At 46.1% G+C, this 24,712-nt stretch overlaps 1 non-coding gene across 1 annotated transcript; it reads left to right on the top strand.

The window, feature by feature from the left end:
- Positions 1–8,525: 8,525 nt before the first annotated feature.
- On the top strand, positions 8,526–8,598 carry TRNAE-UUC. Its single transcript has one exon. It is a non-coding gene; the product is annotated as a tRNA-Glu (tRNA).
- The last annotated feature ends 16,114 nt before the right edge of the window (positions 8,599–24,712 follow it).

Raw genomic sequence — 24,712 nt, 5'->3', positions numbered from 1 at the left:
AAATGTTTTGGTGTTCCGTCCATTAGTGACTCTTTTTATCAGGAGGGAGATGATTTGGGGGCTCCTCGTTTTTTACTAAGGATTTCCTATTTTTAACTTCCAGAGGACAATTTTTTTTCCTCCCTTACCTTCCCTTTGCCTTACTACTTGCCCTCTGGATTTCCTCTTTTCCCCTCAAATTGAGTCTGCATGACCAGGGCAAGCCAAGTCTCCAAGATTATTTTCCAAGGTTGAGTTTCTTTGGTCTCCAAAGTCTCTATTCTTCTATTAGCATTTCTTCGCAAAACAGTCTGTTGGATTGTCTTGAGAAAACGATGTGTATTTACTAGGCTTCTAGAGAAAATTGTTATTTCTCCAGAAAGGCAGGGAAATAATGGAAGTCTGTTCAGTAAGTAACAGTGAGGAGAATAAAGGGGGGAAAAGGCAGGAGATTCAGAATCAAGGTCAGTTCCCTCTGTTGTTGAATTGCAGCAAGCATTTAGTGGTAATAAAATCTTTTTCCTGTATAATACATTTTATATTAAAACTGCAGCCCTTTAAATGAGGGATTTTATGTCTGCACAGTCTTTATTGAGCATGAAGGCTTACAAAAATGCTTTTTTTTTCCTTAAAAAATTTTCGAGCTTTGAAAAGCTACTCTGCCTCCTGGGCTCATAGGAGTGAAGATGCAGAGGTGGGGTGTAGCCACAGTGTCTCACACAGTTCCTTGCTTGTGCTATTTAACCTCAGACCCCTGTTATTCTGGGCCTCAGTGTCTCCTGAATAAACAATAAATCTTTCCTGATGCGTGGCAGCTTTATGATGTGGATTCATGCGTATTTTCAGAGGAGCACGAGAGAGCTTTTAATGCATTTTCCCTCCTTTTACTGGTGATTTAGCCAGAGCCTGTGCCTGTTCAGCTCATCTCTGGTAAAGGGCAGACCCTAACACTGAAGTGGTCAGCACTCAGATGATCAGTCTTCTGGTTCTAGGACAATAAAGGTTAACTCCGGTGTTATTTCATAGGTTGGCTTGAAATGGATTAATTCTTCTGTTGAAGGTTTATTGACTCATGTTTTTCCAAAGTCTTTGTCCTTCATTTTTAAATTTTTTAAATTATTTTTTTAAAGACTTTATTTATTTGAGAGAGAGAGTGTGTGTGTGAGAGAGAGCAAGCATGAGCGGGGTGAGGGGCAGAGGGAGAAGCAGACTCCCGGCTGAGCAGGGAGCCCGTCGAAGGACTTGATCCCAGGACCCCGAGATCATGACCTGAGCCAAAGGCAGTCGCTCAGCTGACTGAACCATTCAGGTGCCCTGGTCTTTGTCCTTTAATATTGAAAAAATTGTGATCTACCCCTGATCCTAAGACAGCAAGATGAGATAGCGAGAACTTGATAGGTCCTCCTTCTACCACAGGATCACGCAGGGTGGAAGTTTGCTAGCCTGGTTTTCTGGCTCTTCATTTGGGGCAGATTGGAAGTGGTCTCAGAAGGTTAAAGGACATGTTGAGGTTAGATATACCAGAAGGAAAAAGTCAACTCACGGAGCAACTCCATTTTTTCTGTAGTCATTGTTGATATTCATGGGAAGAACTGTTGGATCGGACTCTTCTTGGTCATGAGCATGGTGTAGAGGAAACAAAAACACTGGGCGTGTAGCTTCTGAGTACTTGAAATATGCATTTGTGTAGGAAATTATCTGCCAAGGGAAGTAGACTATTGTTGGTGCGGATCTGACCTATAGCAGGAGATGCCTCATAATCTATAAATATCTGCTCTTTGAGTTAGAATGAATTACCTGAAGACGGCAGGCTCCACTTTACATCTCAGATCGCCAGAACTGCATTTCCCATTGGACAGTTAACAGCACCTTTTAAAATCTGAATTTCCCCAGTACACTGACCTGACCCGACTTCTTGGCCACAGCCTTAACTAGGCTCTAAAAATAGCCTGGAAGCCAGCATAGTGGAGAGACCATTTACTTCAACAACTATTTTGTGTTGCCTATAATGTCATGTAGATCTAAGTCTTTTTGGTATCTTTCCACTACAATGGCAGCATATGGTCCTATTGTTACAATCAGATATTCTTGTGGGAAATTAGAGGCCATGGGTGAATGGAGAGGATATTATTGTTGAGGCTAAAGCTGTTGTTTTAAGCCCTGAACTTAAGTTTCCTGCAGTTTTATTTTTGGAAAGCTCAAACCTTTCAGGAAGTTTCGGCCAATATGCTCTGATTTTTATTTTTGATAGTGTGCTCTAATGTTTACTCTGGGCTCCTGCAAATTGGTTAGGAGCGCTTTGCGTGGAGGAGAAAATGTGGACAAATACTGTTAGTTTACTTAGTGCTGTAGGCATTGGCTGTGAAAGAAAGGAAATGACACAGTTCTTTAAGTCAAAAAAAAAAAATCGTAATCTTTTTGCTCCTGAAGTATATATTCCTGAAAACCTTGTGAGAGTCCTGTGAGAAAGAAGAGAGCAAAAGGAATGGGAGTAAGAGGGTTGACATTAGCTCAGAAACCCAAACTGCTAGGCCAAGGAGAGAATCGCCTCATTAGAAGAAAACATTTTATTAAAATAATGAATGTTTATTATATGGGACAGAATAAAGAATATGATTTCACTGAGCAGACACACGAGCACACACACTCTCGTGTGCGCAAACACACGCACAGAGGAAAGAAGGAATGATAAAGCAGAGGCATGTCGGTGTGCTTTATAATTCTGGATTTGTTTTTCGAGTTTTGAATTAATTAGATACCATGTTGAATTCCAAATGCGATAATTAGGCAAATTAATGCTGCAGTGAAGTTATTAATGAGGCAAAATATGCTAATATGCTTTTGATAAAGAGCTCTTCTTCTGCCTACCAAGAAATTGGCAAACATCTTTCATTTGGGGCCAGACAGCTTATCTCAAGTGATTTACTAAAAAGGTTCTCAGCCGTATGCTGTGAACAAATGTTGTAAATAGGGTTAATGTCTAAATTTTTGATATGTGTGAGCCTGGATGTGGCATGGCAAGTCCCGTGACACTTAGCCTGGCTTCTGGGCGGCAGGGTGCCCAGAAAGGCCAAAGGGCTCTCCAGTGCCCTTCAAGGCCTGTGTGACTACAGCAAACCTCCTACCCTCCCCCCACCCACTTGCTGGTGTGGCTCCTATTAACACCGCCACTGACACTCAACTCACGGTGGGCCGTGGCTGCTAACCTGCCAACCTGCTGGTTTCGTTTTGGCAGACTTGGTGTCTCCTTTGGTTTTTAGATGTTCAAAACTCCTAGCCAAGAATCATTAGGGAACCCATTTAGTGGTTTGAAAGTGACACAGCAGAATTCCTCTTTCGGATCTTAACTCCGCTATTCAGAGCTCATCATGCATCAGGAGTCCTCCTGGGACTGAGGCGAGACACCATCTACCCAGGGGGAGCTGGCCATTAAAAACAAAATTTATGGAAATATGAAAAGAACTTTCCCTTGAGCATATCATTATTTTAATCCTTTTAATCATAGACTCCATGAGGGCACAGCCTGTCTAATTTTGATTCATTTAGATACAATATTTGCTAAATGAGTTTCACTCTGCACCCCAGGTAGGGCAGTTTTGACCGTTGTAAATCTGAGGACAGAAGACCCTAAGGTGTGTTTGAGTGGGGCAGTCCAGTGCTCAGTCCTTGGCTTAGTGAGTACTGTTGAGATGTGTCCTATGGCAGCAAAGAGACCATTTATTAACTGTAAAGTGTTCACAGAAAGTGATTGGATCAGTTAGGAATGAATTAGACCACAAGTTACAGAAAGCCTTAGTGACAGGTTTATTAGCAAAGTTTATTTTTCTCCCATGAAAAGCAAACCAGGATTGGTGGTTCACAGCTGAAAGGTATCTCAAGCAAGTTGTCAAGGTTCTTTTTTTTTTTTTTTAAGATTTTATTTATTGATTTGAGAAAGGGCATGAGCGAGAGAGAGAGAGAGAGAGAGCACAAGCAGGGGGAGTGGGAGAGGGAGAAGCAGGCTCTCCTCTGAGCAAGGAGCCCAATGCGGGGCTCGATCCCAGGTTCCTGGGATCATGACCTGAGCCGAGGGCAGACGCTTTACTGACAGAGCCACCCAGGCGCCCCGTGTCAAGGTTCTTTCTATCTTTCCATTGTATCATTTCTGTGGGCACAAGACAGCTGCTGCCCCTCTAGCCATGACATTGGGTTTTAGGCAGGAAGAAGAGGGAAGGGTCAGCCAGTCTGTTCCTTTAGGGAAGGTTTCCCAGAAGCCCTAGGCAACAACCTTCACTTAGCTCTCATTGGTCAGAATTGTGTGACGTGGGCAACCCTAACTGGATGGTCCGCTCATGAGGTGGGATCAGCTAGCTCACAGCCTTTGCTACAATTCTTTTTTCAGGCACGGGGATCCTGATGGTGAGGTTGTATCCTCATTTGACTGCAAAATTTTGTGGCCTGGACAAATCTGATGTGAAAGGGAAGTTCAGGTAATGAAGCCATTTTACTTTCCCCCGTCGGAAGACAGTGTAGTGTGGGAATACACCTGCAGACTTCAGGTTGAGCTATGGGACCGCGCAGATGACTTTCACCTCTCTGACCCTTCGTTCCTGTATTTGTGAATTGGAGAACATTCCGGGGTTATTGTTAGGAAGGAATTGGGATAACACGCATAAAGTGAATATGCTAGTGTGTTCAGCTTTTTAATAGGTGGTAGCTGTTCAGGTGGGGAATGTATTCTAGGTTGTATTCATAATAAGCTGCCGTGTAAGAGACATGTAATGGGGGAGAATGGTTATGCACAATCCTTTACCTTTTAAGAGAGGGGCTCTGGTAGGTGGAGGGACCTTTTGGCTGAATGGATTGACAGTCAGGAGGCTGTAAATTTGGATTGATAAAGTCTGTGTAGGAAAGGTGGAGAGACTATGAAACGTGGGAAGGGAAAAAGCGGGGATGAGGAGGCGGGGAGGCAGGAAGGCCGAATGTGGGAGGGGGTGGTGGTGGTGGTGGGAGAAAGGAGACCTGGCAGCTCTAAGTTGGGGAGGGAGGCCTGAGAAGGGATGTCTCGTGGGGATTTTTGGCATGAAGCTGTGCACCGTGGGATGTAAGGCCTTCCAATGATTCACCTGAGGAACCGTCCAGAAAACATGCCTGACTAGTGGTTTGGAATGAGAGGCTCTTTTGGTGAATGTGAAGAAAAACTAAGTCTTGCCTTAGGGTTGGTGTGAAGTTACAGCTGACACAGAATTTCCAGAAGGTTTGTTTCACACAGGTTCCACCACTAAGTGTTAGGCTTAAAGGTGACAGACTACACAGAACATATGTGGAGAGGACTCATGTGAAGTCAGTGGTAGGTTCTCTGAGAAGCAGAAAATGGCAATTTGTGGGTGAAATTTCCCTACCAGGCCACTGGTGAGAGTACGCCCTGAAGGAAGATGGGAGGTCTCAGCTCCGTGCTTTCCTTACCCGGTCTTAGTTCCTTTGTGTGATTGAATTATAATATAACATGTTTGTGCTTTTAGCAGTAGAAAATAAAAAAAAGTTATTTTTAATTTTTTTGGCATCACGTACTTCTAAACAAAAGCCAATACTATATTTGGTGCTTGCTTGGAAAATACAAACCAGCAATCTGTTTCAAACCTGGAAGAAAAGCTGGCTCCTTTGAATTATTGAATAGTGGCACAATACTATATTTGATGAGTAGATCCAGAGATTTTTCAAGAGTAGTTGTGAATATACTTGGTTTTCACTTCATGGGCCAACTTTAGAACTTAACCTTTGAGTAAAATGTGACTCCGCTGGTTATTAACGGACAAGCAACATACACACTAATATCCGGCAGGTACAAATCATAGACCACAAACTCACCTCTTTAAGAAATGTGGCTTACTTTGTTTACCCCACACTTGCGGATTTTCTTTTCTTTTCTTTTTAAAGATTTTTACTTATTTATTTGACAGAGAGAGACACAGTGAAAGAGGGAACACAAGCAGGGGGGGAGGGAGAGGGAGAAGCAGGCCTTCCACCGAGCAGGGAGCCCAACGCCGGGCTTGATCCCAGAACCCCAGGATCACGACCCGAGCAGAAGGCAGATGCTTAATGACTGAGCCACCCAGGTGTCCTTCTTTTCTTTTTTCTTAAAGATTTATTTATATTAGAGAGAGAGAGCGAGAGAGCATGTGTGCACATGAGTAGGGGGAGGGGCAGAGGGAAAGGCAGAGAGAGAGAGAAGCAGACTCCCCATGAACGGGAAGCCTGACTGAGATCATGACCTGAATGGAAATCAAGAGTCAGATGCTCAACTGACTGAGCCGCCCAGGCACCTCTGCAGATTTTCTTTCTTTCTTTTTTTTTTTTAATTTTTTACTATGTTCAGTTAGCCAACATATAGAAATACATCAGTAGTTTTTGATGAAGTGTTCAACGATTCTTTAGTTGCATACGACACCCAGTGCTCATCACAACACGTGCCCTCCTGAATACCCATCACCCCGCTACCCCATCCCCGCACGCCCCTCCCTTCCGTAACCCTCGGTTTGTTTCCCAGAGTCCAGAGTCTCTCATGGTTTGTCTCCCTCTCTGAATTCTTCCCCTTCAGTTTTCCCTCCCTTCCCCTATGGTCCTCCATGCTATTGCTTATGTTCCACATATGAGTGAAACCATATGATAATTGTCTTTTGCTGCTTGACTTATTTCACTTAGCATAATCCCCTCCAGTTCCATCCATATCGATGCAAATGTTGGATATTCATCCTTTCTGGTGGCTAATATTCCATTGTATGTATGGACCACATCTTCTTTATCCATTCATCTGTTGAAAGGCATCTCGGCTCCTTCCACAGTTTGGCTGTTGTGGACATTGCTGCTATGAACATTGGGGCGCTGCAGATTTTCTGATTTGAATCCCTGTTGGACCAAGAGGTAGAAACTTAATCTGAATTAGTTCAGAGTCTCCTCTCCCTTTCTGGGAGTGGGTCTAAGTTTGGGCTGGCAGGTAAAGGGGCTTTGTGTCATGTCACAGGAGTGGGAGGGAGCACATGGTTCTGGGTTGTCACCTGCCCACATACTTGCTAGGACGTCCTCATGCGAATGTGGTGACATTTGTCCAGCTGGATCACTCCTGGGAACTCTGTCCTAACTATATCCTTTCCCAGTTTTGTTCTCTCTTAGTTTCTCTCCGCCTACCCTGATACTCGAGTGTGAGTATTGCTCCCCTTACTTCGGGGCCAAAGGAAACTCAAAGCTGTGCAAGACCTTCTACCTTCACACCACATGGCATGTTTCTTGTCTCGCTCCTGTCCTCTGCAGGCTGTGGGGACTCAGTGATCTTCCTAGATCTTTGGGCAGCAGGAAGGGCTCTGGGCTCTCTTGGGATATCTGGTGTGCATTGATTTAGGCGGGGCCGGGGGACAGAGGCCTTCTCAGGGGTGCAGAGGTGCTCAACTTCCGGCCCTTTTTTTCCCTTTCCTCAGCTGGGGTAAACCTTATCTGACTTTCTAGAACAGGAGAACCTGGCTCTGACCGATCATATTTTATTCCAGATCTTTCGTTTATGCCTCAAGTCCTAGACTTTTGAAACTTAAACCCTTTTTTCTCAAACTATTGCTCTCATTTTCTTCTGTGTCAGGTCTTCCCCGAGGAAGCAAAAATAGAATTCTCATCTACCTTGGGTGACAGAAAGTATGGCTATTGGAAATACTGTTAATATTTCAAATGATTACCTATGACTGACTGATATTCCATATAAAGAACCGGAAGTGCTGTGCCAAGGTCCCTGAGGGTATCTCTCTGCCTTCCTTCCTGCCCCTCCCGCCATCTTGGCTCTTGCTCTTAACGAACCTCTCAGAGGACTGGTCCGACATACTGCTTCTTGAGGGCAAGAGGCAGACATTTTCTTTCTCTCACAAACTGGTACAAGGCTTTGCTCAAAACATTCACCACAGCCCCCTGCCCATCTGTAGGCGGGGAAACCACACTTCTTATGTGTGGGCTGCTGACAGTTTTTTTGTGTATTCGAAACACCCAGGGTCAAAGACTTGTCATCTTAGGCAGATGCCATAATTTAGTTAAGAACTTTAGTGGGAACCTGGTCAACCGAACTGTGAGAGATGCCATGTTTTCCTCTCAGCCTGGTGAACTCCGGGAAAGCCCTTCACAGCTGGGAGATGACTGAAATGTGTCATGGAAAGATACACATTCACTAAGAGTTTGCAAGAGGTGAAGGGGTTTAGTGGATAACAGAGGGAGTACCCAAAATAGCATGTACCAATGTTACAACTGGGGGAGAAATGAGAGGATTTGGTAGCCATGGGATGCCCCCAGTCACTCGAATTCACTGTGTCAAAGGAAATCAAGTCCTCGGGAACTTTGTAATTTTAATTTTTTTATTGTGGCAAAATATACATGCCATAAAATTTATCACTTTAATCATTGTAAGTGCATATTTCAGTAGCATTAAATATATTCACATTGTTGTGCAACCATCCCCACTATTCATCTCCAGAACTTTTTTCATTAGCTTGTATTGAAATTCTGTACCCATTAAAATTAACTTCCCATTTTGGGGTGCCTGGCTGGCCCAGTTGGTAGAGCATGTGACTTTCAATCTCAGGGTTGTGAGTTCAAGCCCCACATTGGGTGTAGAGATTACTTAAAACAAAACAAAAAACAAAACTTCTCCAATCCTTCTTTCCTGCAGCCCCTCATAGCCTCTGTTTTAGATTCTGTCTCTATGAATTTGACTGTTTTAGGTACCTCCTGTAATCATGTAATAATTGTCCTTTTGTGTCTGGCTTATTTCACTTAGCATAGTATTTCAAGGTTCATCCATGTTGTGAGCATGTCCCAGAATTTCCTTCCTTTTTGGGGTACATAATATTCCATTGTATATATATATGGCACATTTTGTTTCTCCATTCATTTGTTGATGGACGTTTGGGTTGCCACTTTTTGGCTATTGTGAATAATGCTGCTAAGAGGACGGGGGTACAAATATCTGCTCATGTCCCTGCTTTCAGTTCTTTTGAGTATATACCCAGATGTAGAATTGTTGGATCATATGTCAGTGTTATGTGTACATATTTAAGGATCCACCATAGTGTTTTCCACAATGGCTATAGCATTACATATTGTCACCAACAGTGTGCAAGTGTTCCAATCTCTCCACATGCTTGCCAATACTTGTTATTATTATTTTTATAGTGGCCATCCTGATGGGTATGAAGTGTTATCTCATTGTGATTTTGCTTTGCAATTCCCTACTGATTAGTGCTGTTGAGCCATTTCATGTGTTTATTGGCCATTTGTTTGTCTTCTTTGGAAAAATGGCTATTTGAGTCCTTGGCCCACTTTTCAAAATTGGGTTGTTTGTGTTTTTGTTGTTGTGTATCGACCTTGGGAACTTTTATTTGCATTCCCTTCTCTTCTCCTTAATGAAATGCTGTCACATGTTGATATGTTTGTCAGAGGAGAGAGGTAATTTAAGAAGGTTGGAGGAGTCCGGGAAGAGAGAGCACCAAGATTCTGTCTCATTGCACAGGATTATGTCCAACCTCCTCAGCGTATGAGGCCCTTCACAGCCTGGCTCCCCCTGCCTGTCCAGTCTGATTCTCGGCCCCTGACCCACCCAGTGCTCTAGTGCATTTGCTTATGTGCATTTTACAAATGCCTGCAAACCTTTGCAGAACTCAGGCCTTCCCTTCCCTGTGAAGGCTCTCCTCACCCATCTAGTTTGTTCCATTGGCATGCCACTTGTTTATTCGGTCATTAAAGAAAGATGCATTGAGCACATACTTGTTGGCAGGTTACGAAGCATTGTGCCGGAGACTGGGGACTCAACAGCAAATTAAACAGTTTCTGCTCTCAAGGAGCTCACTCATTGTCCAGTGGGGAACTGGGTAAGTGATCTGTCAATTACTTTTCACCCGCAGGAAATACCCAAATGGAAGTCAAGAGGGTGAGAAAGATTATCTTCCTGAGCCGAGAGCTGGGTTAATACTTACGTGCTGTTGTGAACATTCCCATATTCTGTACATTAAAGTGAGCTTGCATTTGATTATTTTTATTTTTATATCCCTTAACAGAATGATTTGTAAACAGCTATTGCCTCCCGTAATTTACATCCTTTCCTCACAAAGAGGCTATTCCAATTAGGAGGTGGTTTTTCTCACACTGAGGTATTTGAGGGCCATCTGAAGGTTGCAGTTCAGACTATGTGTATTCAGAAGGCAGGCATGTAGCTGGGTTGCCTGGAGGTTTGTAGGCCTAACCCCCAGGCTTACTGGGTATGTAAGTGTTTGTGTGCACATGAAGCTGAAGAGTTATGGACAATTCATCATCAACCCTGGCCTCATGCCCAGTGTGGCGTAGAGCAGGAGCTCAATACATGCTTCTGGTGTTATTGGACTCTATGTATCATGGAGGCTGATGTATCTCATTTACTAGCAGTGCATCCACAGTCTGGGGCAGGAGGGGGTAGAGTAGTTTTAAAGCGGAGTCACGATAGGGAATTTGATTCAGAAGAAGCACATGGCGAACTATTTGGCTTTGGCTTCTTTGAGAAACAGGTTGCTTATTTGGGCTTTGGTAGTCCTAGAGAAAGGTAAAGCAGGCCCTCTGGAAAAAGTCAAGGCAGAACAGGAAACCAGGGAGAGACTCCCAGAAGAGACCAGACTGCCAGTTAGAGGGAGAGATTTGCACTCGAATGCAAGGTTTAACTAGGGAGCAGGGAAGGGACACTTCTGGGGATTACCCAGGAAGAAGAATCAACATAATATGGATTTTGAGGGGTAGCAAATGGAAAAAAAAATAAATAAAAAGGATTTAAGATATTGGTTTTAGGATTTAGAAGGGAGGATTTAATTTGGAAGATAAGGGATTTACTGTTAGATATAGTGACAATTAAGCATTGAATACACGCAGTCTGAATTGCAACTTTCACATGGCCCTCACATATCCCAGTGTGAGGACCACTGCCTCCTAATTGGAATACGCCTCTTTGTGTGGCGAGGACGTGCACTACAGAAGCCCACGACTGGATAGAAATGACTCCGTTTAGGGCAAACCTCTCCTTTTAGCTCAAATCTGTTACTTAAAAGATTATTTATTCACAAGTTTGCAATAGGCCCCCCCCCCCCCCCCCCCCCCCCCGCCCCGGGCGCTGCTGTCTTGCCATCATCAGTTCACTAGGCAGGATGCGAGGCCCCACATCAAAGAGCACAGGAAGCCATCAGCCCAATGAGCAAGTGATAAATCATCCCTAAATGCATATCGAGCAGGGATTTGTCAGGTCTCTTAAAACTCCTGTTGGGTCTGTTCTTGCTGGTGCCTGAGCCGGGGGCCCTTGTGGGGAGTCGTCAGGAGGCTTGCAGGGCCAACCCCTCCCAGACCGGGCTCAGCATGTATGAGTGTTCAGGGGCAGATGGTCTCGAGGAGTTATGGATGCAGGAAGAGCGCATGTTTCACTGATGCGGTGCCCCCCGCTGCTGGCCCATGGGGAAGGCAGCCCATTGATGTGAGTGCAGGGTGGATGCCTTGCCAGGAATGCCTCCCTGTGTGAGAGTAAATTTCTGCACCTCCTTCGCTCACCCCTGCAGCTTATGGTTGCTCCAGGTCCCTTTCTCCTTCAAAAGCCACTCAACTGTGCCCCAGTGGAGAGAAAGACCTGGATAAAATCCTGGATCTGACATTTTGGGTTAAATACTCAAGTCTCTGCTTTGGTGTTCTTATTTGTAAAAGTGAGAGAATAATACGCCTGCTCAGAGTGTCATTTGGAGGAATAAGCAGGGAAATTTTTAGACAATGCCTGGTACAATATGCTGCCCTCAATGACTGGCACGTAATAGGTGGTTTACAAAGAAAAGAGTAGTATTAACTCACTAATAACGATAGTGATGCCACACAGTCAAGTGTGCAAAAATGTAAAATGAAGTTTTTGGGTTCTTTATATGTCAACTTAATTTCTCCCCTCCCCTTCAATCCCCTCCCCTCCCCTAAGTTCCCCTCCACTCTTTTCCTTTTTTTTTTTTTTCCTTCCTTTTTTCCTTCATTGAAATTGCCAGATAATGGAAGTTTTAACCTCAATCATTTCAGGGTCTCAGCCCACCCGAATCCTTGGGGAGGAGACCTGGTCCCTGGTCCTGGTCCTCTCTTGCCCATCAGCCTTCTGGGCTTCTGTCAGCAAATTTGGAGGCCATATTTTCTCGTCTGACCTGCAAGGCCTTTCCAGATCTGTCTTTTACTTGGTAATTTTTGCTCTTTTCTTGTACACATGGAAGATCTGGGGTCAGACTGATTTGGGTTCAAATTCTGACTCTACTTGCTCTCCCTGTGGCCAGAGACGAGTCATTTAGTATCTCTAAACTCATTCTCTTATTTGTAAAGTGGGAGAACTATGCCTGCCTTGTAGGTTTGTCGGGAAAATTAAACTGGGTAACGCATGTAGAGTCTAGCACAGTATCGGGCACAAAAGGTCTGTCCATGAATGCCTGCTACTGTTATTACTGGTGGTGGTGGTGGTGGTGGTGGTGGTGAACCCGTGATCCCCCGTGTCCCCTGTGTCATGCTGGGAGCACTGAAGAGGTCTTTCAGGCCCGGCTGCCTACAATTCCCACCCAGCCATCCCAGGCCACCGCCTTACCAGCCGATCGGCTTCCCCTGGAAAGCTCTTAGGTCTGTAGAACACGGTGGGATCTTTATGGTGCCCTTCCCCCCAGTGCTTGCCTGGGGCTGTGGTGGGGTATACCCCAGTGCCTAGCGACCTTCAGTTCCCCTTTGCCTGCACACATTTTCTATGTGAACCCCTTAGGACAATAGCTCTCTCCTAAGCTTTTGGAATGCGAAAGTCTTTGCCTTAATCTCAGCTGTGAGTTTCAAATTTAAAACTCCCCAATCAAGAATAGACTTTTTCTTTCTCTCAGCATTTCTGCTGTGCCATCCCTTTCCTGAGGCACTAAGAGCTGGATTCGGAAGGGTTTGCTTGGGGAGAGAGGGGTGGGTAGAGGGAATGAGGGTGTTGCGAGGCATGAGAACTTGGTGACAATCTCAAAATACTTTTCCACTACATTGCTATTATTATAACCCTCCTCCATACAGTTTCAGCCCCATGGGGCTGAGCTGCAGATTGATTTGCTTCAATGTTGGAGCATTTGAGGATGATCTGTTTTGACCTGTTGTTGGCAAAGTTAAAAAAAAAAAAAAATTAAAGCAGCAGATAGTGAAGCCAAGAAGAAAGTCAGACCTAACTCCTGGTCTATAAAGCGTTGGTTTAGTGTGGAGCCAAATGCAGCTCTGGCCTCTTTCTGCTTTTCAGTCTCCCAAAGGTCATGCCACTTTTCTTGATCTGTTTTCCTGTTTCCCGTTCCCCAGTCCATCACTGGATGCTCTGCTGCCTAGGCAACAGCGTTTGGGGCAGCTCTCAGCCCTCAGTGTCCCTGGAGAGTGTTTCGAGGGCCATGTGTGGAGCATTCTGTGCAATCTGGGCTGTGTTCTCAGTCTCGTAACCGTCGGTGCACAGCCTCGTGCTGACTCAGTGAAGCTGTTCAGACCCACTTCTGTATCTTCTTGGGTATGGGATCTGAGAGGCAAGAGTTATCTATATTTCAAAGATATCATCGTCACCATCATGTTCAGGCGACCGTACTGATGCTGGGGGCATCTCACTGCGTCTCCTTGCCTGTTAAGTGTCTGATCAATCAATGTCTCTTTGAAATGTGCTACGTTGTCAGCTGGACACTGGGGACAGCACTGTTGACTTTCACCTGCCTAGCAACCACAGGAAAAAACAGGGAACAGCATTCACACATCTGCACAGCATTCACCAGCTAACCTAAAACAGGATTTATAGACTAGAACCATGGAAGCAATACCAAAAGGTTCACCACCACCACCACCACCACCACCAGTAATAACAGTAGCAGGCATTCATGGACAGACCTTTTGTGCCCGATACTGTGCTAGACTCTACATGCGTTACCCAGTTTAATTTTCCCGACAAACCTACAAGGCAGGCATAGTTCTCCCACTTTACAAATAAGAGAATGAGTTTAGAGATACTAAATGACTCGTCTCTGGCCACAGGGAGAGCAAGTAGAGTCAGAATTTGAACCCAAATCAGTCTGACCCCAGAGCCCTTGTCCTTTAGGCGAGGATGGAGCCATAATCGCATGCTTGCTGAGCATCTTATTGGCATTGCTGAATTCACTAACATTGGTTCACGCCTAACCTAGTAGGCACACAATCACATTTAAAAGGAAATGATTGATTACTTGTATTAGAAATGAATGCTTTGTATTCTGAAGCATATCCTTTCGCTAAGGTAGTGAAGTAAAGTTACAAAACAGGCATAGGGTCTTCCCTTTCAGTGTCCCATGGACCGTCAGTTCTCCCTCGAGCCCACCCACATATCTCCACGCCACCTTCACTTCCTGCTTGAGCTCATCAGCATCTTGCATCTGTATACAGAAACATCTTCCCCACTCGTCTCCCCGATGCTTGTCCTGCTTTCCTCGAATCCAGCAGCCAGTGAATCTTTCTAATCTAGCAATCTGCTCACATCCCCCCGTGCACTTAGAACAGAGTTTGACTATTTCAGAGGGCCTTTCAGGCCCCTGATGACCCAGTGCCTCCTGCTTCTAGGGCCTCATTTCTCTCCACTCTCCAGTTCCTGGCTTTGCACCTTGAGCACACCATCTTTTGCCTACCTGCGGGCCTTTGCATGTGCTGTTCCCTCTACCCCAAACACTGCTCTCCTGTGTCATTTACCTGGCCAACTTCTGCTTATCCTCCACTGCTCAGTTTGTATGGCATCTCTCTGGGTAGCCTCCCCGGACCACAGAGCCTGCTCCTACAGTGCCCCCCGCTTCCTGAATCAGAGCGTGCAGCACCCCATCATATCACCCTGTGTCACCCTCCTTCCCCACCAGACAGAAGCTCCATCCAGCATTAGCCACAGTGGCCAGCTCCAGGCTTGGCATCTAGACAGCACTTAATAAATATCTGGTGAATAAATGGAGAGTTATATTTAATCTATTTCTTATAGCCATTCTTGGATCAGAACAGCTTCCTGAAACCTTGAGCTTGGGAACGTTATTGTACTTAGGGGCAACATTTTCAAGGCAACAAATTAGAAACGGCTTCAAAAGTCCTTGATGTGGTCTTTCAGGAAATGGGGGAGGCCCTTGTCAGATTGTCTGGGAATCTAAACATCTTCAGATTTAAAAAGGTGCAAGCTCAAAACGTCATTTTAGAGCACAGACCCAAGGACTCTTATAAGTTCTCTGTTTTATTACATTGGGTTGTCACTAACATTGGACACAGAGGAAAATCACGTTTTAACCTGATGAATGAATGGCCTCATTATGCCATTTCCCCAGTGTTAAAGGGTAGAACTACATCTCATTGTCTCTGGCTCATCCTGCCCATCCCACTCCGGACTGAAGCCCCTGAAAACGTCTGCTCTGGCTTTTCCTTTACAGAGGAACTGTCAGGGCCTAGAAGAGGCCCTGCTTTGCAAACTCTCTCTCCTGCAGGGGAGGGACCAGATGGGGCTATTGACAACAACAGGGAGCTGAGAGTTCTAGCCTCTTGGCTGTCATCCTTACTGTCATCTAGTTCCTCACTGGATTTTCATATAAACTCATGCTCTCCATGCTTCCCTGACCCCCCCCCCCCCCCCGCACACCCCTGGCTTTTGCCCTATTGATTATATTTAGCAGCTTGGGTTCCCCAGGCTTCGATATTCGCACGCATCTGGCAAGGCTTTCCCCAGCAAAGGACAAAACTCAGTTCTGGGGCTGCAGTTTGTTGTAAAGGCCACGGTTAGATCCCTCCCCACAGACCCTGCCTGCTGCCCACATAGCCTGCCCTCGCTGCCTCCCTTCCCTCTCCCACTCTTTCACTCTTGGAGCCCTGGGAACCAAGGCCCATGCCAGAGCAGAGGGTGAGCAGACAGACCGGGGCTGTGTTTGGGGGGGGGTTCCTTTAGTGCCATCTGCCATCTCCGCAGAGGTCATTGGGATAAACCGATTTGCTAAGCAAAATGGTTAACAACTCATGAATAAAACTCTAAAAAATTCCAAAAAGGATATGGGTACAACTTTTCTGAGGCTGCACCTCTCCTGGGCCTTTCATCCCTCGCCCTTCCTCCGGCTCACCAAACACGCGCCGTCCGAACCTGCACTTTCCTTGGGTGCCGGTAGGGGGCAGCTGCCATCAGGCCCGGGGATATTTTTTTCTTTTCTCTTTTAACATTTTTTTGTGTGTGTGGGTATGAAGTATCACATAGCAACAGAAAAATGCACAAGGCGTACATTTACAGAAGCAAACACCCGTGTAGCCACCTTTCTCAGGTCAAGAGTTAGGATATTGCCAGTATCTTACATAACAACCCCCCAACCCTTCCCACCCCATTATAATTCCTTCCTTCCCCGAGAATTATCCCCGCTATACAAACATCCGGTAATACTTTCCTTGCTTTATGTTAACGTTTACCACGTGCAAATGCATCCTAAAGCAATAGGGGGTAGTGTTGGATGTTCCTGGTATTTTGATGATTTTGAACATTATATAAGTGGAATCATACTATGTGTATTCTTCTTTTGCATTTTTTTTTTTTGCTCAAGATTATGTTTACTCATTTTCAGTGCTGTATAATAACAATAGCAATGGTACTGATGCCTTTACCATAACTTATTCATCTATTCTACCCCTGATGGACATTTGGGTTGTTTCGAGTTTGGGGTAATCTTGAACGACACTACTATGAGCATTCTAGTCTGTGTATCGTGGCACGCCTAGGTGTGCATTTCCACAGGGTCCATACCTCAGAGTGTAATTGCAAAGTCAAAGGAAGTGGATATTTTCAACTTTACTAGATAGCGGACAGGTTTCCAAAGAGGGTGTTCCGATTTGCAGGCTCCTCAGCGAAGTATAAGAGATACTGATCCTCCGCATATTCGCCAATACTTGGTCTTGTCAGACTTCTTAGTTTTTGAGGCTAATGTCTTTTCATCAGTGTTTGGCCAATGAGTGGCAAGGGCACCCATCTTAATGGCTGCCGTACGGTTCCCGAAGCAAGAAGGGGCTTCTAGACCTTTCCCTCATACACAGATGGCGGAGTGGCATAGTGGGATGCTCATCTGTATTAAACACAGGCAGTAGGTGGCTCCTCAGAGAGAAGAGATACTTTCTTTCCTGGCTGATTTTCTCTCCTCTTTTGGAATGCACCATCAGTGCTAACAATGGCAATTAGGCTGTCCGTGCCATCTGGATGGCTGGCGCTGCCGTGGGAAGGACATCTGCTCGCAGCTGCAGAAAGAAAGATGCACCAGAACTAGGCACGACCCAGGCACTGCTCCCTTGTGTGGACCTGCTGCCTCAGGCCAGTTCCATACAAAACAAAAATGCTTCCTCACTCGTTTTATTTACTCAAGAGGAACCACCCAGTGGTCACTGTGGGAGTTCCTAAAAAAAAAGAAGAAGAAAAAAAAAGGAGCTGGTAATTATTCTTGGTTAACAGACCCAATCAGTCCTGCTTTTCATCAGGTTTTGATTGCTTCCATTTCAGCATTGGTCGCTTTCATTGCTCTTGTCTGAACCTTGAATATGACATGGGGATAGTATAACCTCTTTCCCTGTTGTGGCGAGGGCACAACGACATGGATATCTCTTTTGAAAATGATCAAGGTATTTATTTGCTTGAGTCTAGAGTCAGATTCCTGGATGAGGGCCTTGCTGTAGAGGCATGAGGGGGAATTGTAGTTTTATTTTATTTTATTTTGTTTTTTTTTAAGATTTTATTTATTTATTTGACAGAGATAGAGAGCACAAGTAGGCAGAGAGGCAGGCAGAGGGAGAGGGAGAAGCAGGCTCTCCACCGAGCAGGGAGCCCGATGCGGGACTCGATCCAGGGACTCCAGGATCATGACCTGAGCCGAAGGCAGTTGCTTAACCAACTGAGCCACCCAGGCACCCGGGAATTGTAATTTTAGATAAAGTTTCTCCTTTAAGACCAGACCCTCCGAGGATGATAACAGTGGGAGCAGTCTCCTCGTGGGCAGAAGGGTAAGACTGGACTCTGTCCTCTTGCTTAGTTTATCTAACTAGGGGGGGAGGGGGTGCATTTCACAAGTCTTTATGGGATTTTGTGAGTAATAGAAAAATAGGAGGGGGGCCTGGGTGGCTCAGTTGGTTAAGCGTCTGACTCTTGATTTCAGCTGGGGTCATGATCTCAGGGTCATGAGATTGAGCCCTGCCTTGGGCTCCATGCCCAGCGTGCAGTTGGCTTAAGATTCTCTCTCTCCTTTTGCCCTTCCCCTGGCTCGTGCTTTCTCTCTCAAATAAATAAATAAATAAAATCTAAAAAAACAAAACAAAACAAAAAAACAAAAAACAGGCAGAAATGGAGAAAAAACCCAGCACCACCAACTAGGTGATCTTGTTCCAAGGCATGACTTACTCATCCTCACTCTCAGCTCCTGCTGTCTCCCTGTTTAGCTCCTGTCTGTCCTGAGAGTGGCAGAGACTGTGTCTAAGCCTCAGTCCCATCCGAGAGCCCTGTGAGGAGCCCCCCATAGGGCTCTCTGCCTTTACACCTGTTGTCCAGCATAGTGAATAAGAATGCCATTTTTTATTCTCAAAAACATCCCATTTTAGATAATAAATGATAGATTTGTCCTAGGACCACCTGACAAGTAAGTTCTGGTTTCTTCTAGGAGAATCTACTTCTCCCTACCTTCAGGATAGATGCCACTCCCTACCCACAGGCATGGTCCTGGGTACAGGAGGCTTTATTGTACGGCCCTCTGACCACACTGCCCAATCCAAATCCCAGCTCCGCTCCTGATTAGCTGCATAATTGGAGGGCAAGTTACTGCCTTTGCCTTTGCCTGAGTTTTCTCAAGTGTCAAATGGAAATAATGATAACATGCCTGGAGTGTAGGAAGTCGCCAGTACATTTTAGCCAACGCTGTAGGACAAGGGTCAGAAACTGGCAGCCTGCAGATGGAGCCCAGCCTGCGAACACTTCCGTTAGGCTAGCACGGTGTTTTCCAAGTTCCAAAGCTGCAAGCCTCAAGAAGGAGTGCCCCCTCCAGTAGGTCAAAGGCATCACCCGATTCATGCCTTGATCACGTTACCCTCCTGGCATCTGAGTGTGCAACCCCTCTTCAGGCCTGGGCATGACAGACATGCCAGGCCATCCTAGGTCTGGACCACGAGACAGAGACGGGGGTTACTCTATGTGCATGTCCTCTCCCTTCCACCTTCTTCTCTGAGAGTTAGACTCCAGCCAGGCTCAAGTTCACATGAGAAGGAGCTGCACTCTTGGAAAACCTGTCTCCTTTTGCCAGAGGTGTTTCTCCCCATCTCCATGTTGCGTAGGAAAGTGCTTCTCAAACCATGCTGTGCATACACATCGCTGGGAATCTCATTGAACATACAGATCTGGTTCAGGAGATCTGGGCTGGGGCCCCAGATTGTACATTTCTAACGAGCCCTCAGGCGATCCTGATGCTGCTTGCTCAGGATTTAGGGAATGGTGGCATCTCTGGAAAGTGTTTCTACTTGAGGCTGAGAGTGGGGCCTCTTCCCAGCATAGACCAAACACTTCCTGTGAGCACTTTCTTGCCAGTGGGCACTGCCCCCCACCCCCACATCCAATAACCAGGAATGAACGACGCCCAGGAAAATACACATCTGTCTCCGTGGAGGTTGAAAGCTAGTGAGAAGACACTGACGCCCCCTTGAGGGTAAGCCCAGCCTCGGAGAATTTCTGACCTTTTTGCCCTCCATTCATTATGCAGAGGTGAGCTTTCATCTGATCACATTTTCTGTTATGAGTGGACTAGGAACTTGCTACTGTTTCCTCTCAAATAGAATGGTTCTCCAAGCCTGGTTCTGGGACCAGCAGCATCAGCATCACTGCGAATTTGTTAGCATTGCAAGTGTGAGCCGCCCCCCCACGCCCCCCACCCCCCCGACCTCCTGAATCAGAAACTCTGGGAGCTGTGTCTAGCAATCACGTTTAACAGGCCCTCCAGGTAATTGCCATGTAGGCTGTAGTTTGAGAACCAATGTTAAGATGTCCAGTTGCTGAGAAGAGTTTCCAGAGGAGAAGGCCCTGGATCCTGGCTGCCTTTGGAGGCTGCCCAAGTTCCTGGGGCACGTTGTTCCATGGATGGTTTTCAGCTGTGAGTCAGAGAGATGATTCCAAGAAGGGGGTTTGAAGGATGGCCACTTCAGGTGAAAGAAAGCAGGAGCAAATGATAATTGTTTGACTTTATGCAAATATTCTAAGCAATAAAACCAGCCGGTGATGTACAGGAAATATGTGCCCCCCACGCCGAGTGGTCTAAATAGATTGTTACCAGGGATTGGGCTTTGGAACCCCTATTACAGAAAGCCTTTAATGGCGTGATACCACACTGGCTAAATGAAATGCATACGGGGACATTATGGGAGTTTTCAACAGCATTTTATTTTGCATAATATAGTTTTTTTTTTCCAGACCAGAAATGGTATATTAAAAAGTCAGCGGGTATGTCGCTTGTTTTAAAATTATTATTACTTGACTCTGGCTTTGCAGACCTTTATTTTCTTCCTCCTGCTGCTATTGCACAGAAATGCAGAATATTCTATCCAAAGGGATCCTAGAGATTAATGAGTCTACTCCCTGCAACTTTACAGGTGAGGAACTGGTGTCCAGCGATGTGAGGTGACTTGCCTTGAGTGAGGGCCTGAATCTCAGACCCTGGGATTCCCAGTGATTTCTTTCAGGAATCCCAGGTCAGGTAAGGGACCTGGGAAGGTGGCCTTGTGCATTCTCCGATTGTAGACCGGATTGGGGGAGCGCGGGGCGCAGTGATGTCATTCACACGTGCGCACAAGTGTCGATGCATCAGCCAGCGTGCATGTAGTTCAGTCAGAAGCATCTCCCGTTCACACTGAGGCTTAAAATAACTGAGGCTGGGGTAAGCTGCAGCCATCACCCCTGCAGTCCAGGTATGCGTCACATGTGTGGTTGTAGGGAACAACACGCCTTCTCCTAGGGCTGGCTTCACTGGCTGTGGAGTAGCACGGCAACCTCTGCTTATAGGGACCCTGTGCTTGCTTTAAAGCGCTGTTGTCCCTGTCTTGAAAGTCTCGATACTTCTTGAAGAAGGGGACCTGCATCTTTATTTTGCACTGGGCTTTGGGAATTATGTAGCCTTTCACCATATCTCCCATCCCCTCTCCCATACATCCTTCAGAACTCAGCTTCTCCAAAAAGCCTTCTCTCATTCCCCCAAGTGTGTTATGTGTCATAATCTTAGTCATTTTAATGCCTTGCTTTCTTTCTGTAGGCCAACCCTGTGAGGTAAATACTGTCATTGTCATCATACCCACTTAACAGATGAGGGAGAGATGAACTGGCTCCAGGTCACATGGCCAGGAATTGGGGTTAGAAGCCAGGTCTGCTGGACTCCAGAGAAGAGAGACTTAACCTCCATGCTCTTTGACCTCCTGGTATTGTCTGTCAAGTGCTAACACTCTTTGCTGTTTCCTTGTTTCTTCTCGTTGACTGTAGGGGAGAGACTGTGTCCTTTATGGCAGAGACTGTGCCCTTTACTGAGTCTCGGCCTGCACCACGCCTGGCTCAGACAGGGTGCTGAATGAATATTTATGTAATAAAGAGCATTTGGCTAAATTTAACATGTGTTTAGCCATATCAGAACTTCCAGCAAACTGAAGTTAGGCTTCCAGGTTTGTGTTTAAATTTCTCCTGTGAGTGAGGCTGCACAGGATGGTTGGTGGGGGCTTAGAGATACCTTGTATTTGACTTCATGAATTATTTATGGAATTAACACTGGGAATGATCATTAATTTGTGGATGGAGAGAAGCAGCTCTGTGGCTTGCTGCCCATGCTTTTCTGGCAGGGATAAATTGCCTTCGCATGGGCTGCTAGGGAGGTAGGGGGAAGACTTGGCTCCTGGTTTCCAGGGGAGACAAAACACTTCAGTCCCCTCTTCCCTTCTCTTTCCCCCAGCGGAAAAATCTGGGAAGCGCAAGTTACACAGACAGGCACAGACTCCTGGCAGTGAACCAGCTCAGCTTTCCTCAACACATAGGCAACGCACTGTTTCTAAAGCACCACCCGTGTGTGCACGCATATGCTGAGTATGGGGATACAACCAAGACGCAATGTAAATAGTTACATTATCAGGTGATTAGTGGCAAGAAATGCATGTTCTCAACGCTGTGGGGGCAGTGGTGTGGGGAAGTTCTGGGAGGTGGTTCCTGCCTTAGCCGTCTTCCAGGGCAAAAATGAGTTAGTTTAGCTGGAGACGGGGTAGAAGTGTAGAGGGGCAGCCTTTCCAACTGGGGAGTAAGCCTGCAAAGGGTTGGAGAGAGACCTGTAAATAGTAGAAATGGCTGGCGTAGGAAGAGGGGCCTTCCAGGGTGACTTGTGGGGGCTCAGGCAGAGGCTGGGAAGTGGATGTTGGTTGTGCCAATGGCTTGGGTTTTGGCCTGGGGCTAGCCATGTTGGTGGTAGATGGAGCCAGCCGTGTCGGTGGCCTGAGCCATCACCATTGGGGTAGCTCTGCAGGGAGCAAGGTCTTCACGCTTCAGGTGTGTACCGGTTTTGTGGGCTCCTGGGTCCCCAAGGTGGGGGGGGAAAGGCGGTTGGGGAGGCATGCCTGCCCAGACGGGGAGAGTAGGAGGAACTGTTGCTGAGTTCAGCAAGTTTGCTTTTGGAGACCTACTGTATATTAGCAATCTCGTTCCTATTTTCTTCAAAGCATCATGAGGAAATCTAACTGAGGCTGGGTTCAGCAGCCCTCGCTTTTGAGCAATAAAGTACAAATGATCACAGTTTGCTTTGATGCTTTTGGAATTCCCCTACTAGTCGCTGTGGTTTCTTGCCATTTACTAGCTGGAAAATCGCCTGCGTGCACACGCTCTGCCTCTGGAACGAGCCCTTGCCTCTCCAAGCTTGTCTCAACGTGTTATTTATCCTGCACTTCTTCTTTGGGCTCGACCAGTGCTCTGGGCTCCCGGGGCTGCCACGACCACACTTAGGGGTCCAACCCTGCTGCCCCAGCCTTGACGGGAGTAAAGATTGTTCTCGACTCCATTTATTTATAGGTAGAAAAGAATCAGCCCTGCAGGGTGAAGGCGAAGGCGAGGCACTCCAGATAAGTGTTTTTTTCCCCCATCTGTATTACTTATTTATTAAAGCCAGTGAGGCATAACTAAGGGAAGAGAAAGGAACTGAGGAAACAGAGAATACAATGGCCCCTCAGATTTTAATGGGAGAGATGTCTGGAAGTGATTCCTAAATTATTAAATAAATCGATTTGATTCTTGAAGCCGGCCTCCAAGGTATATTTGTCAGTTTCATTATCATTGGCTTCAAGGGGAGGAGGAATCACTCATGGAGAAAGTTTTATTATTTTTGCCCCCTCTGTTTTATTTTGAAGGCTGCGATTCATGGCCCCTGTCTAATTAAACACTAGCTTCTTTACGTGGCAGGAGCAGCGTACTTTCCATTTTGATTTTGGCTTCCGTTCTTGATCCGTTTGGTCTCCCAGGCCCATAGATGTGTAACGAGATCAGGTCAGCTGTAGGGCATGTGCACTTTGGAGAATCTTGATCCCATTTCAATTACAGGACCTTTTGGTCACAGATGAGCTCCATGGTAATTTGTCTGCACACACACGCATCCTGTCACTTAGCTATTTGCCTAACAGAATCTGCTGAGTGTTAGAATAATAGGTTGTGCCATCCCAAATGCCCAGAATAACACCTTACTACATTTTAGAGAAGTCAGTGATTTTATTTTGGGGTTTTGGTGGTGACTGCAGTGGTGTTTGCCTGTTTCTCCTCCTAAAGTCATCTGCCTCCAGCCCAATGGTAAAAAAATGCCTGAACATCTAAATTCTTTTTCTTAAATATCCTCCTGAGGAAAGCAGGCCAAGCACCAGGGTGCAAAAAATTTAAACCATAAATAACAAGCCGAAAGGAAATAAAATAAATGACACCAGAATAAACTAAGCTATTAACTGAAAGCTTTACATCTCCGTCCTCCTTTGGCCTGAAAAATCTAAGGGAAGGTGGTTAAGTATTTATTTTGCAAAGAATGTCATTATAATCGGCAGCAATTAAAAATGGATGAAGGAAACATTGCCCCATGATTTCTGGGGGTATGATAGGCACTGCTGCATGAAACAGTTTGGGGAACATGGTTCCCGCTCCGCCCCTCGGGACAAGTGTGCTAAAGGACAGATCTGGGTCCTTTGGGAGGCATCACTGCTGTCTGCGTCTGGGGTGGAGGGCAGGGATGGGAGAAGGGAAGTGAGCAAAGTAATGGGTAGTGACTGAACGCTTCCCAAGACAGATGAGTGCTCCTTCTTGGATCCGCTGCATGATTGCGTCTTTCAAGTTGCTACACCTGGTGTAAAGAACTCTATTCACACCAGCAAACCTGTCCGGTTTCCAATTATTGGTGTGCATTTCAACTTCCTAGATGCTCCCCGACCTTGGGGGTGGAAAGAAGGTGTGTGCATGTTGGCAACACAGAACACTGAAGGTGAAGGCACTGAAGGTGAAGGTATGGGGTGCCTGGGACGCAGGAGAGAAGACGGTCCTCCTTCTCCCCAGTTTGCCCAGGCAGCCAGGCTGACACCTGCAGAATCACCTTCAACCACTTCGAGGCCCAGGGTGTCCTTGTGATCTCAACTCTGCTTTGCCAGGGGAGCCGGTCCTTCTTTGGCTGCT

This window comes from Zalophus californianus, chromosome 3, assembly GCF_009762305.2.
Source record: "Zalophus californianus isolate mZalCal1 chromosome 3, mZalCal1.pri.v2, whole genome shotgun sequence".
Classification (NCBI taxonomy): Eukaryota; Metazoa; Chordata; class Mammalia; order Carnivora; family Otariidae; genus Zalophus; species Zalophus californianus.
The sequence above is the reverse complement of the archived record's forward strand: the minus strand, read 5'-3'. Positions and strand labels throughout refer to the sequence as shown.